At 42.6% G+C, this 20,138-nt stretch overlaps 1 long non-coding RNA gene across 1 annotated transcript; it reads left to right on the forward strand.

Moving 5' to 3' along the window:
* Positions 1–4,564: 4,564 nt before the first annotated feature.
* LOC311615896 lies at positions 4,565–19,184 on the forward strand. The gene is made up of 3 exons (XR_014793823.1): positions 4,565–4,795; positions 17,668–17,791; positions 18,771–19,184. It is a non-coding gene; the product is annotated as an uncharacterized lncRNA (long non-coding RNA).
* Positions 19,185–20,138: the final 954 nt, after the last annotated feature.

A 20,138-nucleotide genomic window follows, 5' to 3' on the forward strand; every position in this document is an offset into this window, starting at 1 on the left:
AGGATGGTAATGGTAGTAGTAGCTCAGAAGGGACAATGTGAGCCTGAGAACTGGCTTTTCTGCTTGGGCCACTGTTTGTGGGAGGTGGGTGTCACAACACAGAGAGGGATATAAGTTGTCATGTAGAGTTTGGGGAGAGGTAATCATTTTGCAGTGGTCAAGGCTTTTTTTTTTTTTTTTTTTTTTTTTTTTTTTTTTTTTTTTTTTTTTTTTGGTCAAGGCCTTTTAAAATGAGTGGACCTGAGATTAACTGGAGGCTAAATAATTATTCAAACAGATGTGACCAGGGCTGGTAGATATTAACTTCTCTAAACACTTACCAGGATTTTTCATAACCCTTGGTGTAGCCTGGCTGTGAGAAGGTGCAGTCAGTGTTGTGGATTAGCTTAGAGGCTTGAGTAGCCATCTGTGAGACTCACTGGGCACGGTGCAGGGGGACATCGGGGCTGGGACTTGAGTGGTGGTTAAATGAGAGATGTGGAGAGCATTCTATGAACAACAACACATGCCAAGTAATAACTCGTAGGCCAAGGAGAGGACTATGGGGGCTGGGACTGAGGGAGTGCAGGTGTGAGCCAGATGTGGTAAAGAGTGATGTCCACTTGAAGAGGGAATGTGAATTGATAGCCATGGCACCCTGATACTGACATAAGAGAGAAGTCCATTTCTGGTGGTGTCTGAATGATCCAATAAGGTGAATTTTAGGGTAATTGCCTGTAAAAGGGGTCTTTTGGCACTACATTGAGTTACAAAGCTTAGGTGCCATTTAACTAACCACCTGCCTTTTGTTGTTGGGGATGACACAGTGGTTAACATAAGTAAGATAGCATACATCAGTGTTACCCAGGCTTCAAAATCTCCAAAAGCATGGGTAAAGGAGAAGAATAAGAGGTAAGAGATTATGGAAATGGTGAACTATAATTTTTGGGGGAAAGGTGATTAGAAAACAATTTGTCCTCACCATAGCAAATTTGTATTACCTTTGCAGTTATGCCTCTGGGAATGAAGCTGTGTGAGAGAAGTGTTGTTCAAAAAACTCTGTAACAGGCAGTGCAAAGCTATGGCCTCAGCACCTTGCACTTGGGGTCAAGGGGGTGAAGTATGATGCCATGTATTTGGTGTCTTTGAGAAAAAATCTGAGGGTATTGCCTGACAAGACCAGTATCAAATCACTCACACTACCTTTATGGCCAGCATTTCTCTTTGGCCATAGAGAGATAAAAATACATTTAGCTCAGCCCCATAGATATCCTATGGCTTTGACACCCACTCTGATGAAAAATGTCAGTGCGGCATACAAGGACGTCCAGCGCACAGGTATATTTCATCTACTTAAATGCCTTTATTATAGTTGAAAGACAAAATGTCAAATCACTCTTTGGCCAATATTGGTTTATTTTGTATTGCTGACCTAGACATTTAATGAAAATCTGCATGACTTTTTGGTTCTAATTTTTTAATCTGCTGCCTGTATTATTAGTGAGGTCAATGATCACCCATAAGAAGAGTCCTTTGTTGTGCTTCTGTGAACAATATGAATTATATTCTCTGTTCAGAGTATGTCTTACATACTGCAAAGAAGCCCTGAGCCATGATGTGTGAAATTTCACAGGCTGGTCTCATTTGTTGTAACACTGAAGTGCAAGTAATATTGGGACAAACACTGTTTTCCTAGTGAGTAGAAGAGACAGCAGTATATTGAATGAAAAATGCCTCTTCTGACCATTACCCACAAATGACCCAGTCCTGAGGCTTGTTTGTTCTTTTTGTAGCTGAAGTGATTGTGAAAAGAATCTCATGGTTTTGGGGATTCCCTGGGCCCCTCTATGGTGCTCACCTCAAGGTTATCACAACAAACAGGAAATCAAAACTGGAGGAAGTATCCTCGCATAATTAGACCCAGGTTTTGTGTTTTGGGACAATTCAGCATTCCTGATCATTCTGATGGCAGTAGTCTTTACTTCAGGACAATATTTGCTGCCACAGAGGCAACAGTGATTCTCTCAGACAATGAGGAGAAATATGATCATGTCTATATAGAGGTGCCATTTCTATTTTCTAACAACAGAGGGATATGTATGGTTTTACTTGGAACCACATTGTAAGGTGTATGTATAATTGGCATGCAACAAAAAGCACTTTTCTAATGTGGACTATTTGGTGAGGTTGAACATAGGAATAAAGCTCAGAAACATTACTTGTGCAAGAAACTTCTCTGTTACCCATACCCATGGTGGGGTAAAAGTATGCTTATAGTTGTGATTATGCAAAACACAGAACTATTTTTTTATCCTAATATATAAAAACCTAGGGTCCATAATTCCTGAAACCAGTTTGGCTCAGTGGATAGAGCGTTGGTCTGTCGACTGAAAGGTCCCAGGTTAGATTCCGGTCAAGAACATGTACATTGGTTGCAGGCACATCCCTGATAGGGGATGTGCAGGAGGCAGCTGGTCGATGTTTCTCTCTCATCTCTGTTTCTAGCTCTCTATCCCTCTTCTTTCCTCCCTTTGTAAAATCAATAAAATATATTTAAATAATAAATAAATAAAACCTAGGGTCCATAACAGCCACAAAGATCGGATGTCCGACCACTATGTTAGAGAACTGAGGGAGCTGGTGGTGATTAACCAGTCGCAGCAGTGACTGGCAAGCAGCTGAAGGCAGACCTCTTGGTCCCTCTTCCTGGTCCTAGTAGTCCTGCAGGGTCTATCTCAATAGGACAGCACAGGCACCAAAGGACCAGTGTTGCTGGCCTTCTGGAACTCGGCCTAGGGCACAGAGACTGCTTCCCCTCCCTAAATGTGCAGCAGCTTTAGGTGGCAGAGGACTTGTTGCAGCAGGGACTGGATTGGTAGAAGCAGGGCCTATTGGAGGGCGACCTCTATTCCCCATGTGGCCTGGTTGGCTGTGAGTGCTCCTGATGGCCCACAGGTACGGCTTCAGCTTGGCCTGCAGGCTCCACTTGGTCCTATTCACAGAACAGCTGGCACCACCTCCATGCCGCACCCCCACTTCCATCAGTCCTACCAGCCCCCAGCTGTTTCTGGGAAGACCCCACCCTCAGAACACACCTGGCTTCTCAGGAGGCAGATGGCACTGCAGACAACATTTGGTGGCCATTATTCTGCCAAACACAGTATGAATCAGGAAGAATAAAGTGAAAGGGACAACCTCAACAAATAAAAGTCTGGAAGGAGGATGAATGTGTTCAGTGCCTTAGCAGCCTGGGGACATTGCCCCTGAAGTGAACCCTAAGCCAAAGAGAGAAAAGCAAAGAGGCACCAGGGGTTATCCAGCAAAATCCCCAAAGGTGCCTGTGTTAATGAACTATATATCTCTTGAAGTGGGAGGAAAGCTGGGGCCAAAAACAAGAGGATAGCTTTAAAATTTAGTCAAATCAATTTTAATGCTATTCTTTTGATAATATTTTAGAGAGAGGGGGAGATGGATAAACATCAGTAATGAAAGAGAATCATTGCTCAGCTGTCTCCTGCATACCCCCTACAGGGATGGAGCTCCCCAACCTAGGAATGTGCCCTGACCTGGAATCAAACTAGAGATACCTTGGCTCATGGGTCTATGCCCAACCACTGAGCCATGCCACATGGGAAAGCTATGTTTTTTATTGTTGGCTCTATTACACACAGACCCAATTTCCCCATCCTCGTCTCCCTTTGCCTTCCTCTACCCTGCCTTCACCGTTTCTAGACACTCAGACATTTTGGCTTTGTGCATGGACTATGCATATATGTATATACTTTTAAAATATTTTTTATTGATTTCAGAGAGAGGAAGGGAGAGGAGAGATAAATACATTAATGATGAGAGAGAATCACTGATTAGCTGCCTGCTGTGTATCCCTACCCTCACCCAACTGAGAATTAAACCTACAAAGCAAGTATGTTCCCTGACCAGGAATAGAACCATGACCTCAAGGATCATATGTCAGTGCTCAACCATTGAGACATACCAGGTGCGCTGTATTATTTAAGGTAAAAATGTATTTTTAAAAATAAACATTTTGTTGATATTTTACAGAGTGGAAGAGAGTGGGAAAGAGAGTTAGAAACATCAATCAGCTGCCTCCTGCACACTCCCTATTTGTATGTGCCCACAACCAAAATACATGCCCTTGATGAGAATCCAACCTGTGACCCTTGAATCCTTAGCCCAATGTTCTTTCCACTAAGCCAAACCGATTTGGGCTAAAATGAAATAAAAGAATAATTTTTAACATGGATAGTATTACAGATGTGTCCCATTTTTTGCCTGTGCATATATTCTATAGGGGATCTCTCCCAGTTCTCTGTCCTGGGAGATCTGCCAGTCTGTTACAGTGAACCAGGCCTCTGGCCCCATCTTGTCCTTCCCCAGGGTCACTTGCTGAACCACATCACCTTTATTCACCTACTTAATTGGCTGGGATGCTAGCAATCCTTGGCGTTTGAGAAAACTACATTACCTAGAAAGCATTGCGGCAACGTAGGTGGAGCTAAAGGGCACTTTTGTTCCAGTGCTTCCGGTTAGGGCGGGACTTCCGCCTTCGTCCTCGTGGTGGACATTTTAAACAACAGGTTCTTCAGGGACTCACAGCTTCAGCACACTGGTCCTGAGAAGTAGGAGGCAGAGGAGGCTTAGGACCCAAGGCTCTTGCGGTGCAGGGCATGTCTGAGGCGCCTGGACCCCCAACAGCCCGAGATTGGCGTCTCCGTGCCTCCCGACACCTCTCTGCTCACAGCGTCCCCGCAGCCTGACCCCCGGAACCCTCCCGCCTGGGGAGCGGGCCTCTCAGGTTCGGCCACCCAGGGCTCAGCGCTCAGGATGGTGTGATGGGAAGAGGGTGGAAGGCGGCAGTGCCACCTTGTAAGGAGGCGATGGTGGGACTGAGCTGGGAGGATTCAGGAACCCAGGCCCATAGTGGGTGTAAACTAAGGCAACAACGTGATGAGGAGTTTTACTTTCATTTTCAAACGCTGGGGCCACAGATGGTTGTGAAAAAAAGAGGGATATTGCCGAAACCTGTTTGGCTCATTGGATAGAGCGTCGACCTGCGGACTGAAAGGTCTTGGGTTCAATTCTGGTCAAGGGCATGTACTGTGGTTGTAGGCACATCCCCAGTAGTGGCGCTTGCAGGATGCAGCTGATCAATGTTTCTCTCTTGATGTTTCAAACTCTCATCTCTCTCAATTCCTGTCTGTGTAAAATTATTAATATATATAATATATATATATACATATACATATATATATATATATATATATATATATATATATGTATATGTATTTTATTTTATTTTTTTTAAAGAGGGACATTTTCTGATGGAGGGTTCTAACTTTTCCTAACATTGCTCAGAGGAAGAACAGACTCGGAGACAGAGGACAGCAGCTGTGGACAGGAAGTAGAAGTCCTGTAAATGATAAGGGAACTGGAAGAGTGAGCACTGAGGACTGAGCCCTGAGATCAGACAGGCACCAGGAGGGCACCTGGCCTCAGGGCTGGGCAAGGGCACTGAGCAGCCTGAGCCCATAGAACCTGGAGGTGTTTTCCAGGCTCTTAACAGACCATTTTCATTCCATGAATTCCTGCAAATGCAGAATTGATTAGGTTTGTGGAGCTTATTTCAGGTCTCACACACCTGTGGCCTCTGAGATGGTAGAGTCTCAGGACTGTGAGCCGCTCTTATAGCCCTTGGACCTGGGGACTTTTAGCTGACATTAAGTCCAGGATCCTAAGGCCAGTACTAGGGCTACATGAAGTGGACCTTGCTTTTGGCAACCAGGGTAATGAGTCCTACAGGGCATAGGTTCTAGAATGTGCCAAGTCTTGGAGTGAAGAGTTAGCTGATTCTGAACTCTGCAGGTATTTAAAGATAAATATATATATTTTTTTGTAGCATATACTTATACATTTAATCTGCATTGTTTACATTCTCCAGTACCCTTTTTTGAAGTTTAAGCATTAAATAATACATTAAGTGAAGTCTATATTTATAATATTTGTTACACTTCCTGGTGTAAATACTCTCATCATTGTCATTTACAAACTACTAAAATGATGGCACTGAACATAAACATGTTAAGATATATCACTAGCACATCATTATATTTTATTTAAATATGCTGATATAGTAGGTACAAATATGCTCAAGAACTCTCATAATAAAATAAAATTATTGGGAACTGTCCAGTTTTAAAACTTTCTTAAAGTTTGATATAAGTATATTTGATTTAAAGCATATGTTTTTAAGCATATGCTTTTGTGTTTCCATGCATTCCTGAATTGCTGAAACAAACATTCTCTGACCTTATCAGTTGTAGTGGGAGGAGTATGTCCTGAGGTCCCCTGCCAAGCGCCACCAGGTAGGCAGCTTGGCCTCAGGTCCTTTGGCCTGCTGCCAAGGCAAGGGGGCTGCATCCTGAGGTCCCTCATCAAGCCCTGCTGGGTGGGGGCACGGCCTAAGATCCCAGCCTGATGTCAGGGTGGGAGTTGTGCTCTGAGGTCCCCTGTCAAGCCCCGCTATGTGGGAGGCATGGGCTCAGGTACCCTGGCCCAGTGCCATGGCAGCAGGGTGCAGCCTGAGGTCCCCCGTCAATCCCCATTGGGTACAGGGTGTGGTCTGAGGTCCCCCAACTAGACCTGCTGGGTGGGGGGCAAAGCCTAAGGTCCACCAGCCTGGCACCAAGGAGCTGATGCAGCCTGAGGTCCCCAGTCAAGTCCCATGGGGTTAGTGGGGACCAATCTCAGGTCCCTGCTGATTACTCCTTAAGGCTCATTACAGGAACTTGGCCTCCACTGTGGGTGCTGCCATTTTTGTTATTGAAACCCCTGCCTCCTCTGTGGGCACCACCATCTTTGTGGAATAGTCAGTTTGCACATTTCTTCTTTATTATATAGCATAGATAGTCTGCTATAGGGGCCCTGTGCAGAGTAAACGGAAGGTTCAAGGCCAACTTGCCATGCCCATGCATACCGAAAAGGACACAAAAGAATTATAATGGCAAAGGCCCCTTATGCCCTTTTTATGTGAGGGCACAATCCCTCAGCAGTAACACTATATATAATGCATAAGAGCACACTTATACATCCTGTTTGTGTTCATTTAGCTTGAGCACCACTAATTAGTATGAGACCTCTTTTGTTTGAGTGTGTAAATATGCTGCCACTGACCAGCCAGGTTTGGGCTGCTCTGTTTGTAATAAACCATCAACCACCTGTAGTCACCCAGGGGTTCTTTCAAATTCCTGCACCAGATGGCTCAAGTCCCTGACGGAGGAACTTGTCACAAACACCTGTTTTTCTCTTCATAGTGTGATATTTTCATATGGAAAGCAAGAAATGGGCCTCTGGGGGTGGTTCAATTGGTTGAACATGCTCCCATGCGCAGAAATGTTTCCAGTTCCAATCCAGTGAGGGCACACAGGAGGGGGCATGTCAGCTGGGTCCTCAGTGTGGGTCCTTGCCAAGACAGCCAATTAGTGTTTTTCTCTTTCAGTCCCTTTAAAAATCAATTTAAACATTATGTTTATAAATCTTATTATTTGTGATCTTCAGGAATAATTGAAACAATAATTTTCACCGCAGTGAGCATTCTGAGTATCATAGAACCTGAAATAATATCTTAAAAGAGATCAATTGAAGACAATGCATGCAAATTATGAGTCTTGTAATTTTCTAGTGTGACAGGGTTTTTTTTGTGTGTTTTTTTTTTTGCAATGATCAGTCAGTGATTGGGATACTAAGGCCAACTGTTGGTTCTGAAAATGTAAGCTACCAAAAGGGCAATGCATTGTTAACATTCTCCGATATTCCTATTTAAATCCAAGCCTTCAGTAATGCATTAGTGAAGTCTACATTGGTAATCTTTGTTAATATCCCTGGTGTAAATACTCTCATCATTGTGAGGTTCAAACTGCCAAATAATGGAATTAAACATGGACGAGATAAGATATTTTAGTAACACATCATTATATTTCATTTCAAATATGCTGACATACCAATATTAAATATGTCCAAGAACTTTCTTAATAAGAGTAAAATTATTGGGAAACATCAAGTTTAAATATTTTTAAAAATTTGATTTAAGTAGAATTAATTTAAAATGTACATTCAAAAAAAGAAAGAAGGAAACATGCTCTTTTGGTGTTTCCCTGCATGCTTGTGTCACTGAAACTAAGTTCCTCAGGCTCTTATCGGTGGTTTTTTTTTTGTCATAAAAAAATAACTGATGCAAAAATGCAGTCTACCTGAAATTTATTCAATGTGACAAAGATAAAAATTTAACTCTATGAACCCTATTCCAGCCTTACAATACTCTCTATCATCATGATTTTTTGTTGTTGTTGTTGTTTTTGTTTTTCGTATCTATTCTCAGGTACATTATTGGATAATTTTACTTAAAATTCCACATAGGTTTGACGATGCAGTGGGTCAAAAAATGCATCTCAATAATGTCAAGATTACAAGTTCCATCCCTGGTCAAGAACCAAACAGAAATGTATAAAAATAATGGTGTTCTCTCTCTCTCTCTCTCTCTCTCTCTCTCTCTATATATATATATATATATATATATATATATATATATGATCTCTTTTTTTTAAATATATTTTATTGATTTTTTACAGAGAGGAAGGGAGAGAGATAGAGAGCTAGAAACGTCGATGAGAGAGAAACATTGACCAGTTGCTCCTTGCACACCCCCTACTGAGGATGTGCCCACAACCAAGGTACATGCCCTTGACTGGAATCGAACCTGGGACCTTTCAGTCCGCAGACCAACGTTCTACCACTGAGCCAAACCGGTTTCGGCTATATCTTTTTTTTTTTTTTTTTTACTCACTCTCTAAAATATATGTTTTAATCACCCAATTAGTCTACATACTTGTGAACACCAGCACAGCCCAAGGCCCGTGGTGACCAGCAGCCGGGGTTCCCATGAGGGCAGAGCAGGCAATGACCCAGAGAAGAGTATGGGAGCTGCCATTGCTGTTAGTGTAGCAGGTGGGGAACCAGGGCTGAGCTGCACACTCACCCCCAGGGGATGATGGCAACAATGTGATCTATATGATGAAACCACCATAAAATTATCCTCTAGGACAGGCCCTCGTGGTCCCTGCACCTTCCAGCTGGATGTGGACAATGACCTCTTTCAGATTCAGGGGGATGAAGTGTACCGATTCCTCTCAGGTATCAAGGCTGTGAGCAGGACAGGGTCCAGGGAATCTGCCAGAAAGAATTGGTGCTGAGCCATGTGTGTGGTTCTGAGGCACCTCCCTAGTCATAGTCCAGGTTGGTGGCTGCTCTGTTCTTTGGGGCCTTGGTGAGTGGGAAATGAAGCAAGCTCTGCTGCAGGAGTCCCTGGGGTTCATGACCTGGGAGTCAGCATGTGCTCCAAGAAAACTGTGACCTAGGCAGGGCCAGCCTAGTCCACTGTAATGAAGTGCTCCAGCCATTGCTCTGCCCAGAGGGTGAGAGAGCTGTCTCTGCAGAGGCTGATTCCCTGTCTGTCTGGCAGGTGGGGCTGCAAGCTGCTGAGCCAGGTGGTCCCCTGCTGGGTTACAAGTATCTTCAAGTTTGGCCACTAAAGGATGTTCTAGATATTTATCATTCCAAAGAGAGAAAGTGTCCCTGATCTTTCCTTCCTGGATAAGCATCCCCCTGCTGCACTGAGACTGGTCTACTTCCTGCACAGCCCACCCCTCTACACTCTTTTCTGGCTATGCCTGGGTTGTTTCCACTAAAGATGAGACATGCTACTCAAGTGAGTTGATGGACCCTGAACTCTGAGTATAGTGTGCTGCTGGGGTGTGTGAGTGAAGGAGCAGAGAGGTGGGGGTCTGGGACAGGGTTGGAGAGGGGCATGGTCCTTGAGTGGGTGGGCTGAGGGAAGGCTCTAGGGATGAGAATTTGAATCAGACTGGATGTAGAGGTAGCAGCCAATTGCGTGCAGAGGTGAGACCTGTAAGTACCAGGGGCATGGAGACTGTTGACCCCAACTGTTCCAGACTCCAGAGATATAGAGGCCCCTTTCCTTAGGAGTTGGTGGTCCAGTGGAGGACAGCCCACAGACAACAGCATAGCCATGAGAGGTGACTGGAGCTCAGGCCTAAGGTTAAGCCAGTGGTGGTTAGTGGGGGCCTCCCTGAGAAAATCTGAGCAGGCAAGGTAGAGTCCAGTTGGAAAGCCTGCTAGCAGATTTCCCCCCTATTCTCCCATTTGGGAGGTGAAGGGAGGTCACTGTGGCTGCTTGGGACAACAGAAATTAGAAAGAGGGTCCTGGCTGTCATTGTGGGCGCTGAGGCAGGACTTGACCTTCTCCTCAGGAGGCCTCACAGTTTGCCTTCAGAAAAGCTAATGGGTAGCCCCTTCTGAAAAATCATTGCCAGAGGGGAATTCACAGTCCTGAATGCACATAAAGAATCCAGGGGCTTAACCATGTTTGCTTATTTATGAGTAAAGGTGCATCTGGAAGGTGCTTCAGTTTACTCACCACGAGGATAGTTCTCCAGAGGAAAATGACAAATTTTATAAGGAAACAGTGATGATGGTCAGCTTCCAAAGAATTTCAAAATATTGGCTAGAGGACACAGTAATGGGGCAGGTTGTGCAATAGATAAAATACTATGTGAGATCCTGAGGAGCCTTAGACATTTACAAAAAGCTGTCTCAGGAAATCATCTTTTAAATCCCAGCACCAGCCTCCATGTGACCCTCAGAGGCGTCTCTGCTTTAAGAAAGACTGCAAGTTGGCTGACTCATGCCTCCTGTGTCACTGGCCATATTTATAGGCATTAAAACATGGTTTTCACTGGGGAAGGCACAGTTTCTAGTTCACCTTGCACCCTGCTCACTCTAATGTCTAAAGTTATAATGGAATCCCTCAGAAACAGCATCTCTCATGGGAAAGTTAATTTTTATCACTCAAAGACTAACCTAAGTTAAAAGAAATAAAGAGATGACTTTAATCAGCAACCAACAGATTTAAGGGCTTAAATAAAAACAAGGTGGGGATCATGACTATGACATTAATAATGTGTGTGTGTGTTTTTTGTTTGTTTGTTTGTTTTTCTTTTCAGAAGTCCATGATATTGATTCTTTTTGCCTCTAACATGAAAGGAGACATACTTCCACTGAATTTAGATGGTTCTGACAACTGTTCTAGATATATACCCTATTTCCCTGAAAATAAGACAGTGTTATATTAATTTTTGCTCCCAAAGATGCACTAGGTCTTATTTTCAGGCGATGTCTTATTTTTCCATGAAGAAGAACACACTTTTATTGTTAAATGAAAATAAAGGAAATTTATTACCTGTATTCGGTATGGTAGTATGGTAGTTGTCAACACAAACCAGACAAACTGTGAATCCTATAGTATCAAGAATTTACTCATTTATTCAGTGACGATCAAGTCATCATCTTCTGGAACATCATCATAACAATCCAATTCCTGAATTTCCTGGTGAATTTCTTGTGACTCTGTTTCTTTCAGAATCAGTCGACCAAATCTCTCATGTTTATCCTAGGGGGAGTCTTATTTTCAGGGGATGCCTTATATTACACTCAGAAGGAAACCTGTAAGTAGGTCTTATTTTCGGAGCATGTCTTATTTTCGGGGAAACACGGTAGTTTTAGATTTAAACATATGTACTTATGTATTGAAACATAAACAGCTTGTTCTTTTAAATTCTGTCCCAGGAAATTGTTTGTTAATTTGAGGGAGGGAGGAGAGAGAGAGAGAGAGAGAGAAAGAGACAGAGACAGAGACAGAGAGAGAGAGAGAGAAAAGAAATAAAAAAGAAGCATTGATAGAAAAAGGAAACATGGATCAATTGCCTCCTCTTTGCTTGGTGAAAAAAAAATTAATTTACATACTAGGTAGTTAAGTGCACTTAGCATGAATCAAACAAGCCACCTCTTTTTGGCGGGTGCTTTAAAAGAGGATGTTCCAGTTCACTGAGCCCCCTGAGCAGGGCAGCACCTTAATTCTTAAAGTTTCCTTTAAGAGATTACATTAATATGACTCAGCATTTGTGATATGCCTAAATTTCTGTGCTCTGGAAGGCACATAATAATGGCAGAAAATCTGTCTTTGTCCAATATTGGCTTCTTTTGCATTTGCTAACCAAAGAATTGAAAGAAAGTCTGCATGACACAGGGCATCCAGGTCGGCGTGTTCTCTGACTTGGACTGAAACCAGTGAGCTTTCAGGGCAAGGAATGCTGCCCAACCAACTGAAGTGCAATGGCCAGGAAAGAAAATAAATTTCTGTTATTATTTACTAAATATTGTATTAATTTCATACCAAAAACTCTAAAGCTACTTTAGTACACCCTAAATTTACCTCCTGCCCTTCTTTCTGCCTTCCAGCTCTTAATAAAATCACTCATTTTTCTTTCTTGAAAAGATTATTTATATTTATCATAATATTAAACACTATAATTTGTGTAAGCCTTAACAAATATTGAACTCTTTCATGGTACACAGTTATTTTACGATTGAACACTAATTCTTATACATATACATATACACATATATACATATGTGTATGTATATATATATATATATATATATATACACACACACACACACACACACACATATATATTTTTTACAGAGAGCAACAGAGAGTGATAGAGATTAAAAACATCGATGAGAGAGAATCATCAGTCAGCTGCCTCTTGCACACCTCCCTACTGGGGATGTGTCTGCAACCAAGGTACATGCTCTTGACCACAATCGAACCTAGGACCTTTCAGTCCACAGGCCAATGGTTTATGTACTGAGCCAAACGGGTTTCAGCTGAACACTAATTCTTATGTGAAAAGGTTATTATTCTTTATTGTTGAGTAGTATTTTGTTCTGTCAATAACCACTTTATCTTTTGATCTGACTGGTTTTTGTTATTTCCTGGTTTGGGATATTATAAATAAATTTTCAGGGAATATTAGGTTCAGTTCTTTATAAAATATGTGTTTTACTTATCTAACTGTTGTAGTATAGATGAGGGTTTTACTTTTTAAGATACGCAGAACTGTGAACTGAAATGGTTATTCCCTTTGCCTTTCCTGGTACCCACAATGATGAAAATTTTACTTTTTCTTTATCCCTGTGAGCTCATGCAGTATTTAAAATTTTTAAATTGCAGGGCTGAAAATATAGTGTTGTTTTAAATCCATTCCCCTAAGACATTTAAAAAAAAATACATTTTATTGATATTTTACAGAGAGGAAGAGAGAGTTAGAAACCTCAATCAGCTGCCTTCTGCACACCCCCTGCTGTGAATGTGCCCGTAACCAAGGTACATACCCTTGACTGGAATCAAACCTGGGACCTTTCAGTCTCCAGGTCGAAAGCTCTATCCACTGAGCCGAACCAGTTTCGGCCCCCTAACACATTTTTATGGTGAGCATTTCTTTATGCATTTTTTTTACACTGCCTTTATCTCTTTGATTGAAAAGTCTGGTCTGAAAATTTTGCCAATTTTTAAAATGAGTTAATGATTTAAACTATAGGCAGATAATTCAGCATCTAAGAAATCTAATTTCTTTCATCATCCCAGTATACCCTCAAAATCTTCTGAACTCGTGTTGTGAAATCTTTTCTGTATGAAGTCAAGAACTCACATACCTTAGGCAAAGCTGAAGCACACCTGCTTTAGGCTGGCTATGCCTGGGACATCCTCAAGACAGGTCATGACATGATTTTGCTTACAACCCTTGGGAGAAAATGTGATGGCCCACACTCACTTTGATCTTGTTGAATCAAATCAATCTTAACACTATTCATTTTTAAAATATTTAATTGAATTTTTAGAGAGAAAGAGAGAGGGAGAAACATCAATGATGAGAAAGAATCATTGTCCCGCTGCCGCTTGCATTCTCCCTCCAAGAATGGAGCTGCCAACCTGGGCATGTGCCTTGACCTGATATGGAACCAATGATAATTTGGCTCCTATGTACATGCACCAACACTGAGCCACACTGACAGTGCACACTATTCTTTTGTTGTAGTTGTTGACTCTATTACAGATCTTCCCAGTTTCCCCAATACCACTCCCTCCTTTTCCCCCTCTACCCTACTGCCACTTCTTCTAGGCTCTCACCACATTATTGTCTATGTCCATGGGTTATGCATGTATGTACAGTATTACATTTTTTCATTGATTTTACAGAGTGGAAGGGAAAGGGAGAGGAGCTAAAAACATGAATGATGAGAGAGAATCATTGATTAGCTGCCTCCTGCACAACTCTACCCCTACTCTGGGAATTGAGCCTGCAACCCATGTTATGCCCTGAACAGGGAAAGAACCAGGACTGCCTGGTTCATAGGTTAATGTACAACCATTGAGACACACCAGCTGGATTTCATTATTTAAGAAAAGTAAACGTGTAGTTTACATCATTGATACTATCACTAATGTCTTCAATTTCCCCCTGTGTGTATATCCTTGGTGGATCTCTTTCAGTCCTACTACCCTCTTCTCTTAGGAGATCTGTTCGTCTTTGGCAGTTAGCCAAGCCTATGGATGCATCTTCTCCCTCCCCAGCCATCACTCACTTTGCCACAACACTTGTATTCACCTAATTCATTGGTTGGGTTTCTACAATAGCTAGGCTCGGCTGTTTAGAAAACTACATTACCCAGAAAGAACTGCACAAGTATGGGTGGAGCCAAAGGGAATTATGATGTGCTCATCCAGTTAGGGCCAGACTTCTGCCTTCCTCCTCCAGGTTGCGATTTTTACATTTTAGGTTTTTTTTTCATGCATTCTCAGGCTTTAGGGCACTAGTCAGGAGTAGGAGGAGGCCTGGGGTCAGCTTCCTGTGGTGCAGGGTGTTTCTGAGGCACCGGGACACCAACAGCTCCAGGTTGGCATCTCCATGCTTTCCAGTTCCTCTCTGCTCACAACGTTTCAGCAGCCTAACCCCACGGAACCCTCCAGCCTGGGGAGCAGGCCTCTCAGGTCTAACACTAAGGATGGTGAGTCCCTCCTGATGGCTGATGGGGAAGCTGGTGGAAGTCGCAGTGCCACTTTGTAAGGACGTGATGGTGACACAGAGCAGGGAGGATTGGGAAACCCTGGCCTGTTCTGCGTGTAAAGGCAACATTGAGATGAGGTGTGGTTTTGCATGAGGAGTTTTGCTTTCACTCTCAGAACACTGGGACCATAGATGGTTGGGAAAAAAAAGGACATTTTATGAAGTAGGGTTCTAGCTTTTCCTAACATTGCTCAGTGGAAGAATAGACTAGAAGACAGAGGACAGCAGCTGTGGACAGGAAGGAACAGTCCTGTAAATGTTAAGGGAACTGTAAGAGTGAGCACTGAGGACTGAGATCATACAGGCACCTAGAGTTCACCTAACCTCTGGGCTGGGCAAGGGCACTGAGCACCCTGAACACATAGAGCCTGGTGGTTGCCAGGCTCTCAACAGACCATAATCTTTTCACAAAATCCTGTAAATGTAGAATTGATTATGTATACGGGTTTGTGGAACTTATTTCAGCACCTCACACACTTGTGGCCCGTGAGATTGTAGGGTTGTGGGACTATTGCTGCTCTTGTATTCCTTGGACCTGGGCACTTTCAATAGACACTAAGCCGAGAATCCTAAGGCCAGAAGTAGGGGTTCATGGTGTGGACCTTGTTTCTGACAACCAGTGTAGTCAGTATGAGGTCCTCCACACATAGGTTCCAGAATGTGCAAAGAGTAAAGAGAGCTGAATCAGGAACCTGTAGGGTATGTCTATAAAAATACATATATAGCCGAAACCAGTTTGGCTCAGTGGATAGAGCGTCGGCCTGTAGACTGAAACGTCCCAGGTTCGATTCCGGTCAAGGGCATGTATACTTTGGTTGGGGGCACATCCCCGGTGAGGAGTGTGCAGGAGGAAGCTGGTCGATGTATCTCTCTCATTTATGTTTCTAGCTCTCTTTCCCTGTCCCCTTCTCTCTGTGAAAAATCAATAAAATATATATTTTTAAAAATACATATATATATATTTTTATTGATGTTAGACGTAGAAAGAATGGGCTGGGGGTGAGAGAGACAGAGCAACAGGGAGGAGCAAAAAATAGGTAGTGGTTGCCTCCTGCAAATATCTACTATGGATCCAGCCCACAACCTAGGCATGTGACCTCACACCGGTGCATGGGTCTATGCTCAACAAAATGAGATATATCATTTAGGACAGTATATCATTTTAATACAGGGAATCATGGTCAGGTTGGAAATGACAGTAGTAGTTCAGAAGGCATAGTGTGAGCCTGAGGACTAACTTTCTTCCTGGGGCCACTGTTTGTGAGAAGTGGGTGTCACAACACAGCACAGGGACAGAAATTGTCATGTGGGTAAAAGATAATTGTTTAACAGTGGCCAAAACCTTTAAAAGATGAGTGGACCTGAGATTATTCGACGTCAAAGAGTAATTTAAACAAGATGATACTAAGTCTGGTACATATCAACTTTTCTAAACTTTCACCAGGATTTTCTTGTGACTCTTGTTGTGCCCTGGCTTTGGGGAGTTGCAGTCAGTGTTGTGGATTAGCTAGAAGACTTGAGTGGTCATCTGTGAGACTCACTGGGAATGGTTCAGGGGGCCATTGGGCTGGGACTTGAGTGAAGGTTAAGTGAGAGTTGTTGGCTGTGACTAATGAATGAACATCAATTGCAGCATAAGAGGAAGTGGGCTATAGATATTTGAGATCTGATTGTTGTTCTTAATAGTTGTTAAGGTTGAAAGAAATATACAGTCATGAAGAGAGGCCTACATAGCAGGAATCAAAGCTGTGTCTATGAGTGTGGACTATCATAGTCTGGGCAGTGCTTGATCCTGATTCAATATGGCAATCATCCTCTGTACCAGACATGCTGACTAATAAGTAAAAGGCCAGGAGATCCTAATGGGGGCCGGGGCTGGGGAAGTGCAGGTTTTAGAGAGGTGTGGTAGAAAGAGTGATGTGCACTCAGAGAGGGAATGTGAATTCATGGCCACAGCGCCATGACACTGACATGAGTGACTGAAGAAAGAGTCTATTTCAGTGGTTACTAGATGTGACAATAAGGTAAGAGAGAACTAGATTTTGGAGATGGTGAACTATAATTTTGGAAAAGATGGTTATTAGGAAAAAATTTATCCACAACACAGCATATTTGAAATGGTGCCTCTGGGAAGGAAGCTGTGTGAGATGAGTGTTGTTCAAGGAACTATGTGCAGCAGGTAGTACAAAGCAATGGCCTCACCAATTGGGATTGGGATCAAAAGAGTGACGTGTGATGCCATGTTTTTAGTGTCTTAGAGGAGTAATCTTAGGGACTACAATGCTATTTCCTGAGAAAATAGTATCAAATCACTCCCACTGTCTTTATGGCCAATATTCCTCACTAACCTATGCTTTTGATACCCAATCTATCGATAAGAGGCAGTGTGGCATACATGGTTGAGCCCGAGCTCAGGTATCTTCTATCTACTCAACTGCCTTAATTGTTGGAAGAAAAATATCAGCACGAATATAAGAAGACAGTTCCTTTCAAGGAATGAAGGCCTGACATTTTCTCAAATGTGAAGTGTGGAAAGAGCAGATGGATTTGGAGGGTAGGTAGTAGGATAGACTTATAATATTGGGAGTGACTGTGATTATGAGTTGTACTGTCCCCATTATGACAGGCTGTGAACTTTGAGGATGTGGCTATTACCTTCTCTCAGGAGGAATGGGGGCTCCTTGATGAGGCTCAGAGACGTCTGTACTGCAATGTCATGCTGGAAGTGTTTGCACTTGTATCATCTGAAGGTAAGAACTTGGTTTTTTCCCAGTGTCCTGAGGTGATGACCTCTCTTCCTTTATTCCTCAGGCATAGCTTTCTCTCTCCCACAGCCAGAACATTGCCTCTGCTAATTTCCCCCACTGTCCTGTCAAATGTGCTGTGGCTGCCAGCCTAGTCAAAGGACTCCAAGATCATCTATAAGACCTGTTATCTCAAAAAGTACATTAAGTGTTAGGGAGTCAGGCGTCTTGCAGTCAGCTTAATGGGTCTCAGTTTGCACTTTCTCTTCAAGGGAAACTAACAGTGTCCACATGCATGGCTTCAACTTCAACACTCTTTCTCTAGGTAAGGATTCTTTGTGGCACCTTCTGCCATGTTATGGTTTTTATCAACATGAACCATGGGCTGTTCTTGTAATGCCCCATTGAAATGCTGTAATATTTTCTTCCCTGAATACTATAGCAAGCTGTGTGGCTCAGGCCCAGTGCTGACTGCTCACTACTTCATCACCTGTTCCTCTGCACTGGTGCCTCTGCAGTATTCTGCAACATTGGCTTGCACATGTGTTATGAGTTGCACTTACATATGTGCTAAAGAATTTTCAAAACTTACTACTCCTTTATTGATATTTACTGAAGTAAGATGGGACCAATCTCTTTCACATCTCTCTCATTCCCCAACAGATAAGTCATGGTGAATGCTGTTAGTTAAAGGATGAGCTGGAGATCCATATTCTAATCCATGTGGTGCTTTGCATGTTTGTATCATACTTCTGTTGAGGCCTCCTTGTCTTGGGATCTTCATTAGCCCAAAAAAGTCACAAGAGCCTTTTTTTTTTTTCTTTTTTTTTTTTTTTTTAAAGACCCTCTTATTCATTCTTCCTGCACATCTTTTATAATCGATAATTTCATGGAACCAACATGTAATGTGTAACACACTTTTACAATGAGACTTCCCCCTGTCACACAGTCAATATTCATTTTCTCACCATTTCTCACTTTTCAGGTTGCTGGCATAAGGATGATGAGGAGTTCTGTTCTGAGTATAGCGTATCTATACAAGGAGAGTCACAGGACAGGGCTTCTAAGACAGCTCCAGCCACCCAGAGGACCCCTCTGTGTAAGCAGTGTTTCTCTGTGTTACAACATATTTTTCACCTAACTGGTTCACATTCAACATACTTTGAGCAAAATGCCTTCTGTAGTGATACATGTGTTGGAGACTTATGTTTCAGTGCATACCCTTACCAGCACCAGAGGAATGAATGTGAAGATGAGTCCTGGAAACAAGCTATGGACTGGGCATCCTATATGAGCAGGTACAGCTTCTACTTATCGATGGTGCCTTCAACTCGCCGGGATGTTGGAGAAGATTTGCAATACACCTTGGAGCTTCACCAGCACCAGGCCACTCTCAACATCGAGGAGCTATGCTGTGATAGTGAGGTTTCACAGAAATTTCCTGATTGTAAAAGTGATCACCAGTGGAGTGACTGTGAAAATTCTGCAGGTCAAATCCTGAAAGTTGTTCAATGTCAAGGTGAATTTTCTGGAGAAGTGATTTATGAGTGTAAGAAATGTAGGAAAGTATTTGGACGATTCTTTAACCTCATTGGACATAAGAGAGTTCATCCTGGAAAAGAGTTGTATGAGTGTAGTGAATGTTGGGTTTCTTTCCATCGAAGAGCTCACCTCACTGTACACCTCAGACTTCACACTGGAGAGAAGCCATATGAGCATACTGAATGTGGGAAGTCTTTTATACAAAAATGTAACCTTATTAAAAATCAGAGAATTCGCACTGGAGAGAAACAATATGAGTGTACTAAATGTGGGAAGTCCTTCAGTGATATAAGTGCACTCTTTAAACACCAAAGAGTTCACAATGGAGGGAAGCCATATGAGTGTACTGAGTGTGGGAAGACATTTAGCCAAAAATCTCACCTTATTATACATTCGAAAGTCCACACTGGAGAAAAACCATACGAGTGTACCAAATGTGGGAAGTCCTTCAGTGGAAGAAGTAAACTCATTAAACACCAAATAGTTCATACTGGAGAGAAACCATATGATTGTACTGAATGTGCAAAGTCTTTTATCCAAAAATCTGACCTTAATAGACATCTGAATGTCCACACTGGGGAGAAGCCATATGAGTGTAATGAATGTGGAAAGTCCTTCAGTGATAGAAGTGCACTCTTTAAACACCACAGAATTCACACCGGAGAGAAGCCATATGAGTGTACTGAATGTGGGAAGTCTTTTAGCCAAAAATCAATTCTTATTACACACCAGAGAGTTCACATTGGAGAGAAGCCATATGAGTATACTGAATGTGGGAAGTTCTTTAGTTACGGAAGTGCACTCATTAAAC

Source organism: Pipistrellus hanaki (assembly GCF_964339955.1).
Source record: "Pipistrellus hanaki genome assembly, contig: scaffold_36, whole genome shotgun sequence".
NCBI lineage: Eukaryota > Metazoa > Chordata > Mammalia > Chiroptera > Vespertilionidae > Pipistrellus > Pipistrellus hanaki.